The 8,113-nt window shown below is 46.0% G+C and overlaps 1 protein-coding gene across 4 annotated transcripts in view; it reads right to left on the reverse strand.

Moving 5' to 3' along the window:
• USP9X (ubiquitin specific peptidase 9 X-linked) overlaps window positions 1–4,199 on the reverse strand; it is a 114,546-nt gene extending 110,347 nt beyond the window's left edge. For 3 of the 4 annotated variants that reach the window (XM_070366153.1, XM_070366150.1, XM_070366151.1), the window contains exon 1: window positions 3,559–4,198. The gene's annotated coding sequence lies outside the window, so the exon portion shown is untranslated. Of the gene's footprint in view, window positions 1–3,558 lie in introns of all 4 variants that reach the window. The other variant, XM_070366149.1, reaches the window with a different exon arrangement.
• Between the last annotated feature and the right edge of the window lie 3,914 nt (window positions 4,200–8,113).

Consider the following 8,113-nt stretch of genomic DNA (forward strand, 5'->3'; position numbering starts at 1 on the left):
AATTAACAGAAACACCAAATAAAGGTGTAATTGCTATTTCATTCATCCCATAAAATTATCAACCAATACTGCAAAAAAAACAAAATAAAACCTTTCATTTTGAAATTTTTGTGAAAATTACACTGATTTTAAACTAAGCTAAATAAAACTCAAGAGTTCTCAAATTGAGATAACAGAAATTCACATGATACTAAACGTTCACTTATGGGATGATTTAAATAAATTGCTGAGAGAGAAATGTCTGATGTTGCATCTTTTAGGAATCTTAAGTTGCCTTACGTTATTTTAGTCATAAACAGATCCACCAACTAAACTATCAACCTGAACGTGTTGGGAAACATATGGAAGGGGAAGGAAGAACCTATTTGCAGCAGAGTTTTAGCATTTCCCTTAGTCAATCAAGATATTTCCCAAATTGCAGACCATTATATTTTTATTAAAATTTTAATCTAAAGCCTCTCTGGTACAGGAAACAAAAGTCCCATTAAAAAAAAAAATAATTGGTGTCATTTTACTAACAAGGCAGAGTAGTCGAAGCACCACTACTTGAACCGGACAGACCTTAGTCCTTTGTTTAATGCAAATAATATTTAAGATCCACATATGGTGTCAAACCAAGTGTTTAACATAGCGCTGGCACATAATTCAACAAATGACAATTGTTGTGATAACAGGAAACAGTTAAGGAAGAAAAAACTATCTTATTTATCCACTAGAAAGTTCAATAGGAACATGCTACCAGCAATAACAGTGGTTTTTCAACCCTGACAGCGTGACAATCACCCACAATCCTTTTAAAAGACACCTCTGCCCAGGGCCCATATCAGACCGATTAATAAGTCTTTGGGAGCGGGACCCAGGCATTAGTTTTTGCTTTCTTTTTAAAAACAGTAAACTTACCTAAGTGATTCTAATGTACAGTCAGGGTTGAGGTCCAACGCATTAAACCTTTGTTAAACATTGTTAGATTCCATGTTAAAATTAGAAGAGAATTTAGCAATAAATACAATACCTTTCAAAGATACAGCTCCTCAAAGAACTACATAGAAACTAAAACCCCATTTTCCAAATTTTGGGGGAAAATATTTCAGGATTCAGAAAACATACCACCACTAAGAAAAATATAATGCAGGCTATCATAAAAGCATTACACTGTTTAAAATTAAAAAAAACAAAAACAAAAACACCAACTAGCTCCACAACCACAGAATAAAATTCCCCTACTCCTTTGTAATTGTCCAAAACATTTATAAGAGAACTAATCTTTAAAACAATTTTTTTAACCTGATATAAAAATTCTGAAAGTACAAAAATTGTTACTTTTAAAATTCTTATGAAACAAACAATAAGCTTATGAAACAATGAGCTAAAAGAAAGAATGCTTGCTGTGCCCAACTAATCAAGAACTTGAGGACCAGGAAATTCATGAGAAAAATCCATTTTCAAAAACGAAGCAGCATTATTAACATCATATCAGAAGAATTATCTTTAAGGAGGTACTCATAAAATATCTCGTCTTCTTGAGAGGTCAGAAAATTTATTTCAAAAGCCTGGGTAAAAAAAAAAGATTCAAAGTAAATCCTCCTGAAGCATTTTCATTGATAAAACAAGAAAACTATGTAACACCAAGGGATTCCAGTAATTTGATGAAAGGTAACATCTGCCCTTCAAAGCTACTTTCTAAAGAATTTAGATTATCAGATTCTAGATTCATAGATTCTTGTACGGTTTTTGCTGTTATTTAATCCCTCCAAAAATTTTCTCTCTCAGAAACTACCAAGGTCAGCAAACAAAAGAAACGGCAAGAGAACATTAAGATAACAAGTTAAGAGTTACAAACTGTGTTCTTGCAAAAAATAGAGGGAACAGGGTAGAGGAAAAAAAAAAACACGTATAGTTCAAAAGGATCATTTTTAAATGAGAGAAAACAAAACATAATAGGCAATCAGAAACATTATGAGTCCGCCCTTGGTGTATTAATTCCAAATGTTTCTTTCTCACTCTAATCCAAGCGCTGTTACAAGTATGACAAAGCACATGGGTTATCAAATTGAGAATGTTGACATCTTTGTACATTTAATGCATAAATCTTTCAGAACTATGAAGGCATTTGCTAAAACCAAAATGGCAGCCCACCGAATCAGTACACCAGTAAGATCTAAAGAAGAGTTTGTAGTCTCTATTTTTAAGTTCAAGTGTACGGATTAACAAAGCCAAGCGAGTCACGGTTAAGGAGTCCTTACCATATAATCACTAAGAATGGATAATGCGCTCCAAAAGAGGTTAAGTAACTGCTGAAAAGTTTCTTTTAATCAAAGACTCCCGAATTCTTCCTCAAAAGTTACGGTTTACCAATGTTATGCAGATTCAGGGGGACTCGAGGGTTTCCAGGTCAGAGAACGCTGCAAGTCTTTCCCTCTCCTCGAAATGAAGCGTGACTATTTAACCAAGAACGCGCTCAGTTACATTCAAAGACAATCTGGAGAAATTAAACACACCTGTAAACTGCACGACGGAAAACCCAATTAACATTTTAAGTATGGAACTTCCAAATAATAACAAGTTTAATTTAAGCAGATTCTGTTGAAGAGTTTAAAAATCCCCGGGTAAGTTCCAGTCGCCCCAGAAGTCCATACAAATACTGCAAAACACGTATACACCTGTTCCATAACTCTTGAATATTTCACAATGAATGAAAAATATACCATTTCTCACATCCGAAGCCTCACGTCACAAGAATCCGAAGGTTTTATCATTATCCAACTTACACATGCTAGTACTTTTTTTTTTGCACAAACCGTTAAAAATATAAAGGTGGTGGGTCCAAGCTCGCTGGGAAGCGACTTCTGCATCAAAACATCTTCCGCAGCTTTGGCCCTCCGTAAATGAAGGGGGGCGAGGGAGATGGAGGAGGCCGATAACCCGGCTCCGGCTCCCAGACCCCAAGGCCCAGGAGAAGCTGCGGGTTATCGCGGGAGGGTGGGGGAGAGGTGGACAAGTCGGCGGGCCCGATAGCCAGGCGTAGCCGAGGCCTAGCTCTACGGCTCCAAATCACTCCACCTCAGTAATGGCGTTTGGTGTCAAGTGGAACGAGACCGGGAAGGAGAACGACTGCGAGCCCGCCGAGGGCCGGGCTGCAAGCCCCGAGGTCAGGGGGCGACGAGCCCCCGGCGCCGACCCGGCCGTGGGCTGCGAATGCGGGGGTTGCACGCCGCGCCCGGAGACTCCATCCTCCGACTCGGCCCCAGACAGGACGGGAAGGGGAGGAGGGGGAGGGACGGAGCCGTCAGCCATTTTCCCTTACAGTCCAAAACACACAGACACGCTCCCGGGACGCCGGCTCGGCGTGGAACAGAGCCCCGCGCCCCCACCCGCGCCGCGCGCGCCCGCCCCGCCCGAGGCCCAGGGCCGAGAGCCGGGAAGCCCCCGGCCCGGCCTCCGGCCGCGGCGAGAGGAACCGCGCACACGCACACCCCCTCGCCCTCCTCCCCTCCCCTCCCCTCGATCCAGCTGTTGGCCCCGGAAAAGCGCGTCGTCCTGGCGCTGCTGGCTACTCACCGCACGACACAGGCGTCTTCTCTTAAGAAGCAAGACACGCGGAGGCGACAACCAAGGCTCAGTCCCGGGACAAGGCCGACCCTGGGTGCATCCCAGGCCCAAGGGTGACGGGCGACAAAGTGTGTCGAGAGATCGTAGGCGTAGGGACCGGGGAGCTGCACAGAGGCACCGAAATTCGCTGCTCGCCGCGCCCGCCTTGCAGCAGAGGTGGCCGCGGCCGCCTCCTACCCCCCCCCCTCCTCAGCCGGCGGCGGCCCTCTTCCCCCTTCTCGCCTCGGGCTGAGGCTCTTTCTGAGCGCAGACGGGCTCCGGGCTGTGCGTTTCTCCTGCGTCACCTCCTCCTGCTCCTCCTCCCGCAGTGGCGGCTTCACCTTCCACTGGTCGCCGCCTCTGTCCCCGCTCCGGGCCTGCTCGCTCTGCTGCGGCTTGCTCCTAGCACCCGGCGCCCAGCGAAGCACCGGGCGCAGAAGCAGCCGCCTCCCGCTAGGCCTGTGAGCTGAGCGATACGGGGAGGGGCTCCGCGCGGCAGAGGCCCGAATGGGCCGGGTGCAGGGAGGTTGCGGCTCCGGCGGCGGCGGAGACTAGCTTCCGCAGCCGCGGATGCCCGTCCTCTTCAATATGGCGGATCCGGCAAACCAAAAAAAAAAAAAAAAACCGCTCGGCCAGTGGCGGCGGCGGTAGCGGTGGCAGCAGCAGTGGCGGCGGTGGAGGCAGCAGCGCGACGGCGCAGACTCCTACAAGCCCCAGCACCGCCCAGACCCGAGGTTCCCCGCCCCCGCCAAGCCCCGCCCCTCACGGGGCCAGCCCCAGAGCCCTCCTCCTCCTTCTGGCTCAGCTGCTCCTTCTGCTCTCCCTTTTCTCCCCCGTCCAGCCGGGGCGGTCTTCCGCCGGGGAAGAATGGCTCCTGCCTCTGGGAAAGCCGGGCCAGGCGAGAGACGCTTGGAATTCGGGGAGACGGGGTGGGGGAAGGGAGGAAAATGCGGTCAAGATTTTTCAAACAGTACTGTTTCTCCAGGGTTGCACTACGGCCAGGAACTGTTCCATGCCCCTCGCCTCCGGGGCGGTGTGAGGGCAGGACGGGCAGAAGCGGGGGCGGGGCGGCCCAAAAGGATCTGGCATGCCGGAGAAGGAACTGGGATGTCGGGATTGGCAGGGTGCGTGGCCAGGACAGAGTTAACCGTGCAAGCCACAGTCGCGTCGCTCAGAGTTCGACTTGGGCCGCTTGTTTTTGTTCCATTGTGAACCGAGGCCCCGCCGCCGAGTGCCCGGATGATGACGTCACCACCCCCCTTTCCGGGATTGTGGGGGGAGGGGTAGCGGACCCAGAGACCGCGCGCTGGGCGATCGCCCTCGCAGTGGTTGTGGGGGGTGGATCCCAGTGGCACAGCTGACCCTCGTCACGTGTTTCGTGAGCCGGCCAAGCCCACGGGGCGGGTACCTTGCGGGGGCCGTAGTGCGAGGTGCCAAGGGCCAGCCACCTGCTCCTTGCCGATAGGGAGAAGGTGTGGCTATCTCCTGCGGCGGCAGGGGGGAGTTGGGAGTGGGGGCCCTCTCCCCAATCTTGGAAGCAGGTGCTCTGAGAAGTTCATTCAGGTGATCGTGCAGCACCTGTGCCAGAAAGCATTTGGGCTCCTTCACTGCCTGACCGTGACCTGCCACCCTTTGGAGCCTTAAAACATCAAAGAGAACAGTTAGGTGCCACTGATGGCATAGCGAATGTGCCAAGATTAGCCTCATACCAAATCATCAGCACAATTCAGTGTTAGAACCCGGAAGGGCCTTGCGAACCTAAGACATCCATGTCATGGGTTATTTTCTACGTGTTTATATTCCAACGTGAAGCCTATCAGGCTAATCTCAAATAAATGGAGTGCAAGGAAAATACAGCCTGTCTTGAATGCCCAGATGAAGAGAAAAGACATGCAGCTCCTAATTTAAGCAGATACTCTTTGGACGTAAAAAAATGCTGTGGACACCAAATTGTATGCGAAATTATAGCAAAACCCTAAAAAATAAAATTATATTTTGTGTAGAACAGGGTTGGATTTAGTGGCTACAATTAAGTTGCTTTTTAATAAACGGTTGTTAAAATGGAGTCCAAACTAGGATGACACCAGGAGAGCATAATGTTATTAGTACATTAAATTTTGAGGGCTTCCCTGGTGGTCCAGTGGTTAAGAATCTGTCTCCCAATGCAGTGGACACGGGTCCAAGCCCTGATCCGAGAAGATGCCACATGCTAGGAGGCAACTAAGCCGTAGCCACAACTACTGAGCCTGAGTGCCCTAGAGCCTGTGCTCACTCCAATGAGAAGCCCAGGCAGGGCAACTAGAGAGTAGCCCCCATTTTCTGCTAGTAGAGAAAACCCATGCCCAGCAATGAAGACCTAGTGCAGCGAAAAATAAATATTAAAAATAAGTTTAAACCATTTCCGTATATAGTAGTAAACTATAAGTTTTCACTATGCAAATCATCCAATAAGGTGTCCAAGACACAAAATTCATGGGCCTAATAATTGAAACCACATTTAATCTTATTTTTATAATTATTCCATGAATGGACTGTCTTCCACTAGTGTATGAGCTCCTAAAGAGTAGACTACCATCCACATACACTCTGAAGTGAATGGTTTATTTAATCCTCAGAACCCCATGAGATAGCCAGAAAATTTATTACTATTGATGTTAGATAACAGAAAGGATAAGTGATTTTCACAAGGTCACCAGACAAGATTGGTAAATGTTGAACATAGGTCTTTTACCCCTATCAAAACTGCACCTTTAGGGACTTCCCTGATGACTAAGACTCTGAGCTCACAATGCATGGGGTCTGAGTTTGATCCCTGGTCAGGGAACTAGATCCCACATGTTGCAACTAAGAGTTCGAAAGTTACCACTAAGACCCAGCACAGCCAACTAAATACTTACTTAAAATAAAAAAATTTTAAAATGCACCTTTAAAAGGATGTCACTGATTCTATTCAACATTGTACATGTGGCTCAAACCAGGGAAAGAAAAAGAACTACAAGGCATTCAGGTAAGAAAGGAACAATGTAACTACTATTTGCGGATGACATAATCTTGTATGTAGAAAATCCTGGTGAATCCACTATAAAAAATTATTAAAGGGACTTCCCTGGTGGTCCAGAGGTTAAGAATCCTCTTGCCAATGCAGGGGACATGGGTTCAATTCCTGGTCCAGGGAAGATCTCATGTGCCCCGGAGCAACTAAGTCCATGCGCCATAGCTACTGAGCAAACACTCTAGTGCCTACGAGCTGTAACTGAAGCCCACGCATCCTAGAGCCCATGCACCGCAACAACAAAGTCACTGCAATGAGAAACCCATACACCACGACTAGAGCAGCCCCCGTTTGCCAAAATCAGAGAGAGCTTGGGTGCAGCAATGAAGACCCGGTGCGGCAAAAAATAAGAGAGCTAATAAATGAGTTTAGCAAAATTGCAGTATATAAGGTCAACATTTTAAAACTCAATTATATTTTTATATGCCAACAATCAACAGTCTGAAAATGAAATTAAGAAAATTCTACTTCCAATAGCATCAAAAAGAATAAAATACTAATGAATGAATTTAAGTAAAGGACAAGATTGGTATACTGAAAACTACAAAACATCATTGAAAAATTAAAGACCAAAGGAAATGGAAAAACAGCCAGTGTTCAACAATTAGAAGATTTAATTGTTAAGATAGGAGTACTCCCCAAATATATCTACAGAGTCAGCCCACTCCTTACCAAAATCCCAGCTGGCTTTTTTGCAATATGCACAATGAAAAGATGCTTAACATCAACTAGACATTAGGGAAATGCAAATCAAAACCATGAGAAGAAGCCATTTCACACCCATTAGGATGACTGTTATCAAAAAGTGGAAAATAACAAGTGTTGGCAAGGATGTGGAGAACTTGGAACTCTTGTACACTGCTGGTGGACAATGTAAAATGACGCAGCCAACATTTGGCAATTTGGAAAAACAGTTTGGCAGTTCCTCAAAGAGCTAAACTTAAGTCATATGATCCTGCAATTCCACTCCGAAGTATATGCCCACAAGAATTGAAAGCAGGGACTCAAACAAATACCTGTTCACCCATATTCACATCAGTATTGTTCACAATAGCCAAAATATGGACACGATTCAGATGTTCATCAACAGATGAGTGGAAAAACAAAATGTGGTATAAACATATAACGGACTACTAGTCAGACTTAAAAAGGAATGACATTTCAATATATGCTACAAATGGATGGACCTTGAAAACATTGTGCTCAGTGAAAGAAGTCAGACATAAAAGATCACATATCATATGATTCCACTTAATGAGGTACCTATAATAAACAAATTCAGAGACAACAGGGCTTCCCTGGTGGCTCAGAAGGTAAAGAATCCATCTACAATGCAGGTTTGCTGCCTGGGTTGGGAAGATCCCCTGGAGAAGGGAATGGCAACCCACTCCAGTATTCTTGCTGAGAGAACTCCCGTGAACAAGAGGAGCCTGGCAAGCTACAGTCCATGGGGTGGCAAAAAGTCGGACACAA

This window comes from Bos mutus, chromosome X (assembly GCF_027580195.1).
Source record: "Bos mutus isolate GX-2022 chromosome X, NWIPB_WYAK_1.1, whole genome shotgun sequence".
NCBI classification, from domain to species: domain Eukaryota; kingdom Metazoa; phylum Chordata; class Mammalia; order Artiodactyla; family Bovidae; genus Bos; species Bos mutus.